Here is a 17181-nt window from a genome sequence, read left to right as displayed (position 1 = left end):
GTGTGTGTGTGTGTGTGTGTGTGTGTGTGTGCATGTGCACAGGCACACACAAATCCTTAGAAAGAAATAGTCTTGGGAAAGAAAGAATTGGCTGGTAAAATCTATCTTAACCATGTCATAATACTTTGCTACCATTGTTGAGTTTTGTTTAGAATAATGTGGCCTTAATGTCCCCATCTCCTGTTGAATTGCTCAGACTGGTAGTAGATTAGAAGGGAGAGAGGTGCCAGTATTATCTGTGTTAGTGCTCCAGAGGTCACATTACACTAACAAGATTGCCCTCCTTCAGAGATGACAGAATGCAGCTGCTTACTTTAGTTCTGCCCTCCATGGACTATAGCTATGGAGATAAAGATGTGTATGTTAGAGAATATATGCCTGTAAAATAAACAAGAATTCTGGATATGTCTTTTGTTGACTCTGAACATTCAAAAATATTCAGCAAAAATGTGGGTTAATTTAAATGAATTAATTTATTGTTTTAGCTTATTGTGATCTTTAGGATTCTATGTACTTTATATAAAAATAAAAAGTATTAATATTTAATATTTTGAGTGTTCAATTCCCTATTTTTTTAAAAAAAGGATTCAGTGATATTTACAGAATGATTTCTACACACTCAGATATTTTTCTTTCATTTCTTTTTACAGCCAAACATTATCGAATACATTAGATCACTGTTGAACAGTATCATAAATTTTGAGTTTATTAGTATATTAGTTATATTAATCAAATATGTTGAACTACAATCATTTCTGTTTTAATTTGGCACATCATGGTAATTTTTAGAAAAAAAGCATTCAGTAAATTACTTGCTTATCTTACTTAAGGGTTTTACATAATTTATATTTAATGGCCCAAATAGAAGTTACATAAGGCAATATAGAGTACTGAAGCTTTCAAATGACTGAAAACCATGCACAAAGAATTTTGCTGAAGTAAACATGGTTTTTATGAATACATTTTAATTAGGAATGCTAATTGGTTCTTAGAATGTTTCAGGTAACTGATCAAGCTTCAAAGGAACCAGACGATTGGGACTACCTGATTTCAAATTGTGTTTTGCAGTCTATTGCTTAGTTTGGATGAAAAAGTGGGCTTTGTTGCAATAACATAATTGTAGAATTAGAAAAGCACTATCTGAGGTTCACATGGTATGGTTTTCAATGGTACAATAAAATTAAGATTAATGTAGATTTTAAGAATCTTTATAAGTGCCACATTGTGAATATAGAACAGAGATAAACTCAGACTTCCCTTCTAATCTACCCAAAAAATCTATCCAATATACCCAAAAACTCATTTATGGTCTGAGCACAAGAAGCATTTTTCAGGAAACAAAGAATAGTTATAAACAATTGCTAAAATGTATAAACTTTTATTGAAATTTAAAACAAAAGAACAAGTGAAAGACTATGATAAATCAGGATAAGAACTTTGGACACAATATGCTGATGGAACAGTGGGGAAATATGTTGTAAAAAATGAAATTTACATTATAGTCTAAAAGAGAATTTTTATTAAATGATTTACCATTGGTGTATGAGTCAGGAAAAATATTTAGAATTCACAAAGGTATTTCAAATTTATGTTGGAAATGTGGACAACATGAATGTCATCTTATTATCTCTGGTGGACTTGTAAAACAGCCAGAAATTTCTGAATTCAAATACCTACAAATATTTTTAAAGATCAACATTTTATTTAACCAAAATGTTCTTGCTGGAATTAATTGGGAGTCAATTAGAAAAGACCCATGGAAGATTATTTTTACATATGATTACTGCTGCAAGACTATTATGTATGCAAAACAAAAAGACCCTGAAATAAACACAATGGAGGTATCATGCCCCCAGCATATAATTTGTACATGTACTATTGTTGTTCTCTGGCACCACCACTAGTGGCCGGGGCCAAATACCACTCTTCATTATTTGGAAACTGCCTTTAGAAATAATGGAGCAGGGATTAGTCAAAGATAGTACTGACAGCTGGGTTGCCCCTCTTCCCTTCAAATCATAGAGTAGATGCCTAGGTAACAATAAAGGACAAGCTATAGTATGCTTCTTGCCACTGTCTCCAGTGGCACAGAACCTGTGGAGAATCCACAGCTCAAATGGTGCAGCAGCCTACAGTCACACCATAAACATCACCAAAGGTCAAAGAGCAATTGAACCAATCTTCTGCAGTGTCTTCCATGGTATTTGTTCAAGAGGAACTTCCATTCAGTCAGCCACAGGAGGATCGTAACATAAAGTGTGAGACAAATATATGAGACTATTGCATTTGACAAATTGATTTCTTTGTTTGAGAGGTGATCCCTCTCAGCGAATATTGCAAAGATTCAGTTTCATCCATCCAAACCAAATGCAGAGAAAAAAGAGATAGCATTATTCTGTCAATTTATATGAAACAACTAGCCCTTGATGAAGTTGAAATGGTGTGTAATGAATTTTAAAATCAGTTTATGGAATATTTCCTGGGATCAGATTTTCCATTTGAGAGACAAGCAAGAATACAAAGTAGGGTTACTGCCGTAGTATCAGCCATGAAAGAATCCAGAATGCTATGAAATATTGTACTGAAATAGAAGAATAAGCAATATGCAATATAATACACCATTAACTGGATTAATCTATACTAAATAAAATACAATATATTTAAATTTGCAAACTAGAAAGAGAGATGTTATATACTTTAAAATATATAAAGATGGGATATAAATCAATAAATAATTTTATGAAGATAAAAGTAGAACAATTCTGATGTCTTATTTGCAGGAAACCAAGCACCCAAATCCAGTCAATGTTGCAGTATCCAGTAATTTTCAGATATTCTACTCTATGTAGAGTAGATGCAGGCAATGATATTAAAATATATTCATTAGATCAGAAAGTCTTATGTATTTCATTGTATTTTACCTTCAACAAAGCATAGTATGATGAACATTCATCTCTTTTAGAATAGTTGTGCCTGATTTTCACGAGAACAACTATCAGTGATGAAACATTTACAGCATTTGTTTAAAATGAATGTTTGAGAGGTTAATTGGAATCATTATTCATATGTGCATTCATCTCAGGAGCTCCTATTCTGTTTCATTTCAACTCAGGTTTTGCTTTCTCATTCTCACTAAGATATCAAATAACTGAAAAGGTTTTTTAAAAGGTCTTCTTTTGCTGCAATTATATTGTAAAACACTGTCAAAACTTTGTAAGAGTCTAGGAATAATCTAAGTAATTCTGATTTTCAAGGCCATTGGAGGTATTGTTATATTTTAGTCCACACAATAAAGTTATTATATAAAAGCTAACCAGGTATTTAGGGCTATCAGAAATATGAGAATAAATATTTAAACACATGCAAACACACAGTTTTTCTTGACAAACACAATCTTTCAAGTTTTAGTCTTTTTCATTAGAATAACATAGCATAATAGCATAATAGCATAGCATAATAGCTTTTTTTTTTTTGCCGGTTCCAAAGATGGCAGACGTGCTGGGGAGAGCTCCGTGAGCCCCAGTGGTAAGGCATCCCCCAGGAGCCCCCCAGGGATGTCATCGGACCCCTGGGGTGGGGTCAGAAGTTTGGGCAACTGAGTTGGGCAATGTGCCACCCGCTGCCCCCCCGGATCAGCCGTAGGGGCGCCGGGACATTTCCGGCCCGCCCCCTGGGCCGTTGGCGGCTGTTTTGAATGGGGCCAACGTCTCCGCTCTGCCTCGGCCACCTTGATCTACTCCTGGGCGGCGGCGTCTCCGAGGGATCAAAGGAGGCGCCGCGAATCAGCTGTGCGGCGGAGGCGGCGGCAACGAGGACGACGGTGGCGGTGACAGCTTCTCCGGGCCTCAGTCGATCGTTCTTCCCAGGGGCCTTGACAGCGGCGGTGGCGGTGTGGCGTCTCCGGCCCGCCCCCTGAGCCGCTGCAGCTGTTGCAGCCGTCCGGAGTGGGGCCGGCATCTCTGCTCTGCTTCGGCCCCCTGATCTGCTCCCGGGCGGCGTCGGCGTCTCCAAGGGATCAAGAAAGGCGCCGTGGATCAGCTGTGCAGCGGAAGCGGCGGCAACAAAAATGATGGCGGCGGTGACAGCTCCTCTGGGCCCCAGTCGACCATCTTCTCAGGGGCCTTTGACAGCGGCGGTAGCGGCAGTGGCGTGGCATCTCCGGCCCGCCCCCTGAACCGCTGCTGCCGTTGCAGTCGTCCTGAGTGGGGCCGGCGTCTCTGCTCTGCCTCGGCCTCCTGATCTGCTCCTGGGCGGCGTCGGCATCTCCGAGGGATCAAAGGAGGCGCCGCAGATCAGCTGTGCGGTGGAAGCGGCAGCAACGAAGACGGGGGCGGCGGTGACAGCTTCTCTGGGCCCCGGTCGACCGTCTTCTCAGGGGCCTTTGACACCAGCGGTAGCGGCAGTGGCGTGGCGTCTCCGGCCCGCCCCCTGAACCGCTGCAGCCGTCTTGAGTGGGGCCGGCGTCTTCGCTCTCCCTCGACCACCTTGGTCTGCTCCTAGGCGGCGGCGCCTCCGAAGGATCTACATGAAAGGAGACGCCGCGGATCAGCGGAACAGCTGTGCAATGGAGGCGACGGCGGTGAGGGCTGCGGCAGCGGCGACAGCTTCTCCAGGCCCTGGTTGACCATTTTTACCAGGAACCTTCGACAGCGATGATAGCGGAGGCGGCGTGGCGTCTCCGGCCCGCACCCTGAGCCGTTTGCAGCCGTTCCGAGTGGGTGCCGACGACTCCTCTATGTCCCGGCCCCCTCAAACTTTTGCCTGGGCGGTGGCGGTGTCTCCGTGCCGATCTTCACCAAAGTAGACACCGCGGACCAGCTGATCAGTGGAGACAGCGGTGACTGAACCATCAAAGCCGACACCAGTAGATGAACCTCACCACCTTGCCTCTACCAACTCTCAACCTTCCTTGCCCACCCTCTCCCCACAGGACATGATGGGTCTGGGTGCAAGCCACGGTGGCAGAGTGGCTTGGCCTTACACCTGCAGCCCCATAGAGGTGGGAGCTCTATGGGGTATGCTTCACCCAGAGTGCGTTCTGGACCACCCCCGGAAACAGAGTCACAACCCATCATGAGAGGATGGGGAGTGGCCTGCTTCTGGGGTTCACCCGGCCAAGTGGCAGTGGCTGGGTGACGGTCCAGATACCCACCTACCCGAATCGACCCTCCTGCTAATCTCTCCATCCAGGGGACTGCCTTCCCGAAACCCTTGTGACTCTATGCTCCTTCAATACTCCAGCACAGAACTGCACGCCCTCAGGGGTTCCCCCCTCTCCTGGGTGCAACCCGCCTACGCTAGATCCAATCTCGATGACGGGCCCGACCATTGGGCCTCTGAGAGATGGCCGGGCAGGGTCAGGGGCCTCCAGCATAAGTCCAACAAGAGGCCCCTGGTTAAGTTCTTAGTTAAGTTTTTTGTCGGGTTAGGGAGGGGGGTGGGAGAGGACTATGGTTGTTCGGCGAAGGGGGGCCTTGCAACAATCATAGTGCAGGCCAGGCCTACGATTGTTCGCGAAGGTGAGGAGCGGGGTTCAGTCACCGACAAAGCCCAGTTGCGAGCTGACAGACAACCAATTCCCAGGACGGTGGGGAATGGCAGAAGGTGCACAAGCAGAGGGCCGTATTGACACCGGGAGGGTCATCTCCGCTTTCTACAAGCGGTGAGATGCTCCGACCCTCTGTACTTTCCCCGAGGACCCGGGAGCGAAAATGTGCAGGCTCCTGAGCTCAGGCTGGTCTACCTAAATGCCAGGTCCGTTGCTAATAAGGCTCCTCTTGTTCGAGACCTAGTGGAGAGTGAGCACGCGGACCTGGCTTGCATCACGGAAACCTGGCTGGGCCCAGAGGGTGGTGTCCCTCTGGTTGACCTCTGCCCGCCTGGTTTCTGGGTGCTGCACCAGCCTCGGGCCCATGGTAGGGGCAGAGGAGTGGCAGTAATCATCAGGGAGACCCTTAGCCCGCGGGAGACCACCGTCCCTCAGATAGTCGGGTGTGAGTCTCTCTTTCTGAGATACGGCCCTGGGGCACAGTTGGGCCTGCTGCTGGCGTACCTTCCACCTAACCGCGCAGCGGCAGCCCTGCCTAAGCTACTCGATGTCCTCTCGGGGTTGGTGGTTGAATTCCCCAAACTCATGGTTTTGGGCGACTTCAACCTACCATCCCTAGGAGGATCGTCCGAACTAGCTCGGGAGTTCATGGCTTCCATGACGGCCATGGACCTGTCGCAAATAATTTCAGGACCGACTCATGAGGGGGGCCACACCCCCGACTTGGTGTTCCTATCTGGACGGTGGCGTGATGATATTGGTGGGGGCTCCCCAACCGTTACGCCCCTGTCATGGACCGATCATCACCTCCTACGGCTAGACGTCTGCTTTGCCACCCACCGCCGTGGGTGTGTGGAGCCAACCAGATGGTACCACCCCAGGCGCCTAATGGACCCTGATAGGTTCCAGGCAGCACTTGGGAACCCACCTGCACTCCCTGCTCACAGCTTGGCGAATGCCTTAGTGGAAGCCTGGGAAAGGGCAGCCACAGAGGCACTTGACCGAGTTGTACCCCTGCGGCCCCTGACCCGGCGCAGATCCCAGCGAGCCCCATGGTTCACCGCGGAGCTCCGGGAGATGAAGCGTCAGAGACGGGGCCTAGAGAGCTGTTGGAGATCCAGTCAATCCGAATCCGACCGGTTGCGACTAAGAAGCCACACCAGGTCTTATCTCGCAGCGATAAGGGTGGCGAGATCCAATTACTTTTCCACCCTCATCACGTCCGCAGATAATCGCCCGGCTGCCCTGTTCAGAGTGACTCACTCCCTTCTGAACCAAGAGGTGAGGGAGGAACCCTTACAGGTCGAGCCGAGGAATTCGGTCAATATCTGTTGGATAAAATCACTCGGATTCGAACCGGCCTGGACTCCAACTGGGCAGAGTCTGAGGAACAGGACATGGGCAGTCTTGTCGACGTCATCTGGGAGGAATTTGATCCTGTGACTCCAAAGGAAGTGGACAGGACTATGAGGAGGTTGAGCTCCTCCACATGCTTACTGGACCCGTGCCCTTCCTGGCTGGCTTATGCAGCTTGAGAGGGGACACGAGGCTGGTTTCAGGCGGTCATCTCTGCTTCTCTGAGTGAGGGTCACTTCCCCGCCTGCTTGAAGGAGGCGGTGGTGAGACCTCTCCTCAAGAAGCCCACCTTGGACCCAGCTTCATTGAATAACTTTCGTCCAGTCTCCAACCTTCGCTTCCTTGCGAAGGTTGTTGAGAGTGTGGTGGCGCATCAGCTTCCTCAGGTCCTGGATGAAGTGGATTATCTAGACCCGTGCCAATCGGGCTTCAGGCCGGGCTACAGCACAGAGACGGCATTGGTCGCTCTGATGAATGACCTCTGGAGGGCCCGGGACAGGTGCCATTCCTCTGTCCTAGTCTTATTAGACCTTTCGGCGGCTTTCGATACCATCGACCATGGTATCTTGCTGCGGCGCCTCAGGGAATTGGGAGTGGGAGGCACGGTTCTGCGGTGGTTCTCCTCCTTTCTCCTGGGACGCTCGCAGTCGGTGTTGGCAGGGGGACAGAGGTCGACTTCGAGGCCTCTCGTTTGTGGAGTCCCTCAGGGGTCGGTTCTCTCGCCTCTCCTGTTCAACATCTACATGAAACCGCTAGGTGAGATCATTCGTGGTTTTGGAGTAGGGTACCATCAGTATGCTGATGACACCCAGCTTTTCATCTCAACTCCAAACAGCATCAGTGATGCCCTCGACATGATGTCCCGTTGCCTGGAAGCGGTTCGGGAATGGATGGGGAGGAACAGGCTTCAACTCAACCCGGACAAGACTGAATGGCTGTACATACCGGCATGCCAGGATACTCAGAGCATTCCATCCCTTAACATCGGGGGTGAGTTATTACCCCCTGTTGATAGGGCCCGCAACTTGGGTGTCCTCCTAGACTCACAGCTATCCTTGGAAGATCACATAGGAGCTGTGACCAGGGGGGCCTTCACTCGGGTTCGGCTGGTGCGCCAACTACGACCTTATCTGGACCTGGATGCCTTGCGTACAGTCACCCATGCACTTGTGACCTCTCGCCTTGACTACTGCAATGCTCTCTACATGGGGATGCCCTTGAGAGCCACTTGGAAGCTTCAGCTGGTGCAGAGTGCAGCTGCACGAACACTTTTGGGAGCCTCCCGATACTCCCATATCACACCTCTCCTCTGTGAGCTGCACTGGCTTCCGGTTGCCTTCCGAGTGAAATTCAAGGTGCTAATGATGACATACAAAGCCCTACATGGCATGGGTCCGGAATACCTATGGGAGCACCTACTGCCAACATCAATACCCCTCCGTCCTGTGCGCTCCCACAGAGAGGGCCTCCTCAGGGTACCACCGGTCAAAGAATGCCGGCTGGTGGCCCCCAGGGGGAGGGCATTCTCAGTGGGTGCGCCAACCCTCTGGAACTGCTTGCCTACCGATATCTGGATGGCCCCCGACCTTCGCACCTTCCGGCGCGACTTAAAAACTTACCTGTTCCAGCAGTCCGGCCTGGCCTAACAGCTCTTGGGGTTTCATTTGTTTTTTTACTATTGTTTAACTGTATACATACGTTGCTCTGTACACCGCCCCGAGTCCCTCAGGAGAAGGGCGGTATATAAAAACAAACAAACAAATAAATAAATAAATAACCAATTTTCATTAGAACAACGGATATTATGGAGAAGAGATTTAATTTTCTTTAATGTGTTTCTGGCAAAAATGTTTCATTTTTCATGTACTATCATAGTTGTATACTAAGGGCACAAAACGTTGTTTTCCAAAGTTAAATTATACAAATGATATTATTATTATTATTATTATTATTATTATTATTATTATTATTATTATTATTATTATTATTATTATTATTTTATTATATTTGGGTATTCTGAGGAAGATGAGAGCTATGCCAGAGGTTCAACCCTCATCAGAGGAGTCAGACAAAGAGTGTCTCTCCAATAAAAAATATGGTGAGATGTAAATTTCAGAAAGCCATGCCGGTTCGGATGTCGCCCAGGTTAACAATGTCCATGCTAGATGTTGGAGTTCCTGGATATCTGGTGACAAATGGGCTACAGGATTGCTGTAGGCCCTGGCTGCTGGCCCTGGCTGAGCAACCAGGGCCAGCAGCTGCAGAACTGCTGGAAGAAAAAGTTTTTACCTGTCACAAATACATGGTGATTGAAAACAAAGAAATGATCTGTTATTACACATCAAGCCCAACAAGAAGAGGATATCTAAACTGAATGCACCAGTTCTGGAAAGAACAACATCCAGAATCAGAAATAACAGAACAAAGGCTAGCAGATCAATGTTCATTTATAATAAGAAATAAAGTATTCACAAAAACAGAATTGGACAAACTGCAAAGGTTTACACAGGGCAAAGAAATCAAAGCCTTGCCAGAAATAACTCAGAATGTAGCGGCAAACCAGGGGCAGTTAGCAGTAGAGGAATCAAGCAGAGATATACAACTGTTTTCATTTGGAAACCAGGCACCCCTTCCTCAAGTAGAACAAAGCCCTCTAACCTAAGAAATAAAAGAATTGAAACAAAGAATAACTGAGCATATAGAACAGCACAAAAACATCAAAATAAGGCTGCCTGCATTGAAGCTTGTTCCAAAGAAACAGCTAGCACAAGCATTAAATGATGCAAATACCACAATATCAAGCATAAGCACCAACTCACTGCAAGAAACAAACCAACTAATGTACAGCACAGCTGCAGTTATAGCTGAATATCTGGAATGCAAAATCAACAAAGAAAACAAACAAACAGTGCACCACAAAAATGGAAGGTTAGACTGGAAAATAAGATCAACAAGTTAAGATCATATGCAAGCAAGCTAGAAGAGAGAGGGAAAAAGAAGCTGAAGATAAAAAAATCAAAGAATATCTAATCAAGAAATAACACTTAGAAACAAGGAAGATCAAAGAAGTACTGGAAGTAATAAAGCAACAAATAACTGCTATAGACAGGAAGATCAGCAGATATGAAGCTCAAATTGCAAATTATAGGCAGAACTTCCAATTTCAATCCAATCAGAAACATTTCTACCAATCCATTAATGGAGAAACTGCAGTGAATCAGTGAGTACCTGACAAGGAAGAAACAGTGCAGTTCTGGATGCAGATATGGCATAATCCAAAGAAATACAACAAGGACATAGTTTGGTTAAAAGACGTGGATGCAAATAAAGCAGAAGTTGAAATGAAAGAACTAGTAATGACAGCAGAAATGGTAGAGAAAAGAGCAAGGAAGGTCAAGAATTGGTCAGCTCCAGGTGAAGATGAACTGCATGGTTTTTGGTTGAAATATCTAACTGGTCTATATCAACTCATTGCCGAGCAGTTTAACAAACTACTACAGTGAGGAGAAATTGAAAAGTGGTTAACAACTGGGAAATGAAAACCTATCTGATAATGAAAGATCCAGCAAAAGGGGCAGCACCAGGCAAATACAGCCAATTACCTGCTTACCAACAACTTTAAAATTGCTAACTGGTGTGGGAGCTTATGCAGTCCAACAGCATCTAGTTGAAAACAATCTCTCGAGCACAAAGGAAACTGCCCCAATAGCAGAGGAACAAAAAATCAACTCCTAATAGACAAAATGATCTTGGAAAACTGCAAGAAAAGGAAGACCAACCTGAATGTGGCATGGATTGACTTCAAAAAGGCATTTGACTCTCTGCCCCATGACTGGATAATCAAGTGCCTAGAAATTAAAGGAGTCTGTAGAAAATCAGAAAGTTTGTGCAAAGATTAATGGCACTATGTAAGACACAGTTGAAGTTTAATGGTGACAGACTAGGAAAGGTTAATATCAAGAGAGGAATATTTAAAGGAGATTCACTATCACCACTACTATTTGTTATTGCACTGTTTCCTTTGTCAAACATACTGAATAACTCAGTACATTGCTATCAAACATCAAAAACATCTGCTAGACTATCCTACCTCCTTTACATGATGATCTGAAGCTGTATGGAAAAACACCATCTGAAATTGAATAGCTGCTCAACACTGTTCATATATATAACCAAGATATTGCAATGGAGTTTGGAGTGGACAAATCTGCCACACTTAATATCAAACAAGGAAAAATAGTGAAAACTGAAGGAATCAAGATGCCCCACAAAAATAACATTTTAAGACAAACCACTGTCTTAAAATTAGCATGCGCACTATTCCACATCCCTAAGACCCATGCTAAGGAAATGTGCCCTATACAACAGCCCTTTTGTACCTCATTATCTCTGTAGTTATCTCCACAGACAACCCCATATTTCTTTGCTTTGGGTAATAAATAAATCTCCTTTCCTCACAGCTGTCTGGATTTCCTTTTGATTTATTCTTGCACAAACTTGGTTCGAGTAGGAATATCAAATTATTCTTCTGACACATTCTCTCTCTTTCTCTCATCTATCTATCTATCTATCTATCTATCTATCTATCTGTCTGTCTGTCTGTCTGTCTGTCTGTCTGTCTGTCTGTCTGTCTGTCTATCTATCTATCTATCTATCTATCTATCTATCTATCTATCTATCTATCTATCTTTCTATCAATCTAATTTATATGTCTATCCATGTCATAAGAAATGATTGTGGATTTTATCAAAAAGTACAGAAATAATAAACATGTCCACACAGTCATATTCACACACACACATGTGCACACACAGCAACTGAGCCACCTCAAGATCTTACCTAGGCTTGATGACAAAGTCAAGTCTTGAGAAACTTCTAGAAAATAAAGGAAGCATGGAACTGAGCTTACTTCAAAGGAAGAATGTTCCATAACTGAACATTCTCTTTCTAAAGATATAGTACTTAAAGAATATATAAATATTTGTTTTAAAAAGATGGAGAATAAAGGATAAAATATAGGTGTTTCCAAATATATGGCAGGTTTTATGAACACAGCTGAATAATGTTAAAATACATGAATAATATACTATGTCTTCTTCATTTGTTAAAACATATTATGTTTATTGGAATGAAAATTCTGCTTTTTAACCACGTATTATCCCAACATTACTCATGACTGAATCAGCCCTTAGTGTTTTATAAAATATCAACAAATATGTGATTATCTTGTCTAATAATTTTTGTATTACTGAAATCACAAGAAAAATTAATATTGGTTCAATAATGTAATAATACAGCTGACAGTACCCTGAACATCTGCAAACATCTAGAAACAAATAAAATAATAACTAAAAGTCACTACAGTTTTGTTAAAAACAAATCATGCCAAACCAATCTTATTTCATTCTTTGACAAAGTGACTAAATTAGTAGACCAGCTAAATGATGTTAGTATACTTAGACTACTTTGACAAAGTACACCACAACTGACTTCTTAGTAAGCTAGAAAAAAGTAGGATAGATAGCATTACTATCAAATGGATTTGTAACTGGCTGACAAACCATACTCAATGAGTAATTCCTAATAGTACTACATCTACCTGGAGGGAAGTAAATAGTGGGTTACCACAAGGTTCCGTCTTAGGCCCAGTACTCTACAATATCTTCATAAATGACTTAGATGAGGGAATAGAAGGGGAACTTACCAAATTTGCAAATGATACTAAGCTGGCAGGAATAGCCAACACCCTAAATGATAAGCTCAAGATCCAGATGGATCTTGACAGACTTGAACACTGGGGCCTATCTAAGAAAATAAAATTCAATGTAGAAAAAAGTAAAGTCTTAGGCAAGAAAAATTAAAAGTACACATATACATTGAGTGAAATCAAGCTAAAAAGCAGTAACTGTGAGAGGGATATTGGAGTCTTAATGGACAATCAATTAAATATGAGCCAATAGCGTGTGGTAGCAGCCAAGAAAGCCAGAGCAATCCTAACTTGCATTAACAGAGGGAATCAGTCAAGATCATGTGATCATACTAATACCACTCTATAAAGTCTCAGTAAGACCATACCTAGAATATTGCATCCAGTTTTGTTCTCCATGCTATAAAAATGATATCGAGACCCTAGAAAGAGTGCAGAAAAGAGCAACAAAGATGATTAGGGGACTGGAGGCTAAAACTCCTTATCAGAGGTCGATGAACCGTGGTTCATTTGGCGCATGGTGAACAACAGGTAAAAGAAAGAAAACCCAAAACATATTCTACTGTAAAAAAACTTTAATCAGAAAAAGCAAAGAAGGACTCCTAACTGACTACATGCTCTGTCTCACCAGAAAGCACAAAGAAAGAAAAAGAAGAAGAAAACTTTGTTTGGACATGCGCACACAATAGTAGAGTCAGACATGAAACCAAAACATGGTTGAACATGTGACACTCACCATGGTTACAATGATAAGATAACAGCACAGCTGGCAAAAGAGCAGACTGCAATGTGCTTGCTGACAAACACATAAAAACGCAGTGACAGAATGGTTACAGGAACTGGGCATAGCTAGTCTAGTGAAGAGAAGGACCGGAAAAGCCGTGATAGTAGCTGTAATGTATTGGCCTTATCTGTGTAACTCACTTGCTTTATGTTTAACAGCTTACTTAATGGCTGACCTACTTTCTCAGTGTTATGTAACGGTTGCTGGGCTGAGCTAGACTTGCTGTCTCCAGTCTGTTAAGTAGGTTTGGGGCGGGAAACTGCTACTTTAAAACTATTGGTCGCCGCTTAGAGGCCAACCATATAAACAGCTGCTGTGCAGCTATTAGCTTGCTTCTGTTCTGTTCTGACTTAGAATAAACTTGTAGCTGTCTCGCTTAATGCCTTCAAGAACCGAATACTTAACACTGGCAACAAAGGTGGGATGTGCTGCTTCATCGTAAGACCCTGAAGTCACTTGGGGGGTGAGGCCAGCACACAACCTGGCAGGAACTACGTTCCCCCCATCGGTCTGCCTAGCAAGCCACGCTGGAGACCACCATGCCCTAAGGATCTGTCCTAGGGCTTATGCAGAAACCAGCAGCACAAGGCAACACGAGAAAAAAGCAACAAAGACTACTTACCATGGCGAAAATCGGGAAGCTCGAAGAATTTGACGTGACACACCTGGAGAGATGGGCGTCCTACATTTTCTGTGTAGAAAACTACCTCCGTGCCAACCAAGTCAGCGAAGATGGGCTGAAGTGTGTGGCTCCTCTGCATGTGCGGTCCACCCACCTTTGATATTGCTGAGAACTTTTTTTTATTGAAAAGTTTTAAAATACATTTTGAAAACATAAACTCCCTCCCTCCCCTCCCCCCACTTCCTCTGCCTCCCCCTCCCCCCCGACTTCCCAGAGCTGAATACAGGGTATTAACTTTTACCAACCTAAGCTAAAATATACTAACTAACTGAAAAAAACACTTTAAATTCTATCGCACTTTAACTCCTCTTAAACATAACTAAATAACTAAGTAATAATAACTAACTAATAATACATCATATAATACTAATACTTATTCATATGCTAAATGAAACTTTTTAGTCCCATATTTATTCTGAATATAATCGATCCATCTTCTCCATTCCAAAATACATCTCTGTTGCAATTGTTCTTTCAAATATGCTGAAATCTTTGCCATTTCAGCCAGGTTTGAAACTTTTAAAGTCCACTCTTCTATAGTAGGCAGTTCCTCCTTCTTCCAATATTGCGCTACCAAAAGTCTTGCTGCCGTAGTTAAATTCAACATCAATTTAGTATCTATAACAGTACAATCTGTAATAATACCCAACAGAAATAACTGTGGAGAAAACCTTATTTTTTCTTAAATATCTTCTGCATGTTCCACCAAATTTTAATCCAAAAAGCTTTAACTTTTTTACAAGTCCACCATATATGATAATAAGTTGCATCATCACAACCACACCTCCAACATTTAGGCTGATAATTCGGATACATACTTGCTAATTTTTTAGGATCTAAATGCCATCTATAAAACATTTTATAAAAATTCTCTCTTAAATTTTGTGCCTGTGTAAATTTTACATTTCTGACCCATATCTTTTCTCAGATATCCATCATTATGGGCTCCTGAAAATTCTGGTCCCATTTTATCATGCAGTCTTTAACAAGTTCCATTTCTGAATCCATTTCTATCAGTGCATTATATATCCTCCTTATATGTGCTGGACTTTGATCTCTTATTTGTTTAACCAAATTTTCATCAGTTGTCAAAATACCAACTTTCTGATCTTCTTTCCATCTAGCTTGTAACTGCCCATACTGAAACTAAGTCTGCACTATTTTTTTCTTCTTTTAAAATATTAAATGGCTTTAATTGCCATACATTCCTTTCCATCCTAAGAATTTCTTTATATGTAGTCACATCATGTTTAAATCCCACACTTATATTTTCTATTGCATGTTTAGGTATTGCCCAAATTGGTATTTTATAATTTAACTTTTATCGATATTTTTTCCAGACTCGCAACAGGGCATACATATATGTGTCTTAAAAACATTATCCACCTTCTTATCATACAATAAATATGCATGCCAACCAAATAATAAATCACATCCCTTGATATTCAATAATCTCCCTTGTGTTAGATTAAACCAATCACTAATTGATGATAAAGCAGCAGCCTCATAATATAGTTAAAAATTGGGCATTTTAAGACCACCTCTTTGATGTACATCTTGCATTATCTTAAATTTTACTCCTGGTCTTTTCCCTGCCCAAACAAATTTATTAATACCTTTCTGCCATTCTTCCAAATTTGAATTTTTTTTGAGTATAGGTATCATTTGAAACAAAAATAAAAATTTTGGCAAAACATTCATTTTCACTGCTGCAATTCTTCCCAATAAAGACAGTTGTAATTTTTTCCAACTATCTAACTCTTTTTGTATTTTGACCATAACAATTCATAATTATTGTTATATAATTTTGCATTTGAAGCTGAAATACCCCCAAATATTTAGTCTTTTTAACTATTTCAAATCCTATAAATTTTTCTAGGACTACCTTTTGTTCTGTAGTCATATTTTTAGACAATATTTTAATTTTTTGCGCATTTATCTTAAATCCAGAAACTTTTCCATATAACAATATTATCTCCATCAGGTCTACAACCGACTGAGTCAGTTGACTTATTGTAATAACCAAGTCATCTGCAAATGCTCTCAATCTATAATCTTGATCTTTTATTTTAATTCCCTTAATTTTATTTGAGTCATGTATCTTAATCAATAATATTTCCAGTGTTAGAACAAACAACAAAGGTGACAACGGACACCCCTGTCTTGTACCCTTTTCAATATTACATGCTTCTGTCAAACTACCATTAATTATTATTTGAGCTGTTTGCTTCTGATATATTGCTCTAATAGGTTGTAAAAACTTATCCCCAAACTCCATCTTCGATATTGCTGAGAACTTGATTGCTCTACGCTGCTCAAGTCTGTCACCTACGTGGATTTGAAGAAAAGGCTCTGAGACCACTTTGAGCTGCAGTTATCCATGTTAGCATGGAGGCATGCCTTCAAGCAATGCAAATAACAACCCAGCGAGTTGGCAACGGAATTCATTGCAGCTCTTCGGCAGGTGTCTCAACTATGCAATTTTGCTGATTTAAAAGAGAGACTAAGAGACCACTTAGTCTGTAGACTCAGGAACCGAGAGCTCCAACAAAAACTTTTTGCTAAGGAGACTCTCTTGTTACAAGAGGCCTTGAAGGAGGTCGTGGCAGATGAATCCGCTGGAGGGGCCGTTAGGGTGCTGTGGCTCTCCAAAAGTACACCAAGCACCGAAGCGGTCCACCATGAGGACGCCGAGTGGATGGAAGACACCGACTCCAACTATGAAGTTTACAAGTTACAAAGGCACCAGGAGAAGGGACTGAGGCCATCTGACAAGGCAGTTCCATTCCCTAGATTCATGGGCTGCGGAGGCTGCCATCAATGCATGGAATGCCAATTCCGAACAGCAACGTGCTGGGTGTGTGGAAAACCAGGCCACATCACTGCCATCTGCCAAGCTCGCCAGAGGGACTGTCAGCCAGAAGATTCATTCAGGAGAGGTACCAGGTCCCCAGGGCAATACCAAGTAGGGTTCTGTTCCAGCCATAGGAGCATGTTCCACACTGGTGCCCACCGACCCCTTAAGCAGAAGCTGTGACTGCAAGTCGAGCTTCAAGGAGTTCCATTTAAAATGGAACTGGACACAGGCTCAGCTGTGTCCATCA

The sequence above is a fragment of the Vipera ursinii genome, assembly GCF_947247035.1.
Source record: "Vipera ursinii genome assembly, chromosome: 7".
Taxonomy (NCBI): domain Eukaryota; kingdom Metazoa; phylum Chordata; class Lepidosauria; order Squamata; family Viperidae; genus Vipera; species Vipera ursinii.
Note: the sequence above shows the minus strand (reverse complement) of the source record.